Below are 867 nucleotides of genomic sequence, written 5' to 3'. Positions count from 1 at the left end.
TCAGAGAGGGTTAGAAAGCCAAACTCGCTGGTACTGTAGAGGATGAGATCTTCAGCCATCTTGCTCAGGTGGATCATCAGCAGGGTGGCAACAGAGAGGAATTCCACTGCAGGGAAGGCAGGAAATTGGGAGGTGAAAAAGGTGCTTTTTTGCTTGACAACCCAGGGAGCCCTGACTGGAGCTTTGGAGTTACTTCCTAGTGAGGGATTTTGGTCCCCTTGTTAAAGGAGGTTAGCTGGGAAGGTCTCAGAAGCCTGCTTCTAAAATAGCGGTGGGAAGATGTGATTGGGTTGTGCTTACCCACAAAGTCTCTCTCGCTGACGGCATCCATGCTGTTCAGGCTGATGGAAGCAAAGTCCAGCTCTGTAAGGAAAGTGATGGACAGAGGAGGTCAGGCTTGGCATGGCTGGAGCTTGGATGCAGCAGGTTGCCCCAGCATGCAGGTGACTGTGAGCCCTTGAGTAGTCCCAGGAACACAAACATGCTTAAGTGTGACACTGACTGGGGTCTTTGTTATTAGCCCCAGGCAGCCAGCGTGCAGCAGAGGTGGCTCTTCCTGCTCCGACCTCACAGGCGTTGCCTGTCTCATTGCAGTAAAAAGCCTTACGAAAGAAAGGCTTTGGCTCCGGGACAGTGCATTGCAGTGCCATTGGGAGCCATGTATCAGTGCTTCCCTCCCTCCTAGATATTACAGGTAGTCCTGTGCCACTCAGTCGTAGGGAGACATTTACCACTACGCAGAAGCTCTCTATCAATTTCCAGTGGGTTGCCAGCCAGAGCACCGCTGCCAGGGAAGAAAGAAACAGAAGTCATGCAAGATACCCTGCATATCGCAACCAAAACTGAGCTCTAGGAAGCGGGGAAGGC

General features: G+C 52.1%; 1 long non-coding RNA gene across 1 annotated transcript; it reads right to left on the bottom strand.

The window, feature by feature from the left end:
- Window positions 1-6: 6 nt before the first annotated feature.
- LOC103907150 lies at window positions 7-797 on the bottom strand. Its single transcript, XR_658057.2, has 3 exons — window positions 732-797; window positions 301-363; window positions 7-106 (listed from the first exon to the last, which is right to left on the bottom strand). It is a non-coding gene; the product is annotated as an uncharacterized LOC103907150 (long non-coding RNA).
- Window positions 798-867: the final 70 nt, after the last annotated feature.

Source organism: Aptenodytes forsteri, unplaced genomic scaffold, assembly GCF_000699145.1.
Source record: "Aptenodytes forsteri isolate BGI_AS27 unplaced genomic scaffold, ASM69914v1 C13266619, whole genome shotgun sequence".
Classification (NCBI taxonomy): Eukaryota; Metazoa; Chordata; class Aves; order Sphenisciformes; family Spheniscidae; genus Aptenodytes; species Aptenodytes forsteri.
The sequence above is the reverse complement of the archived record's forward strand: the minus strand, read 5'-3'. Positions and strand labels throughout refer to the sequence as shown.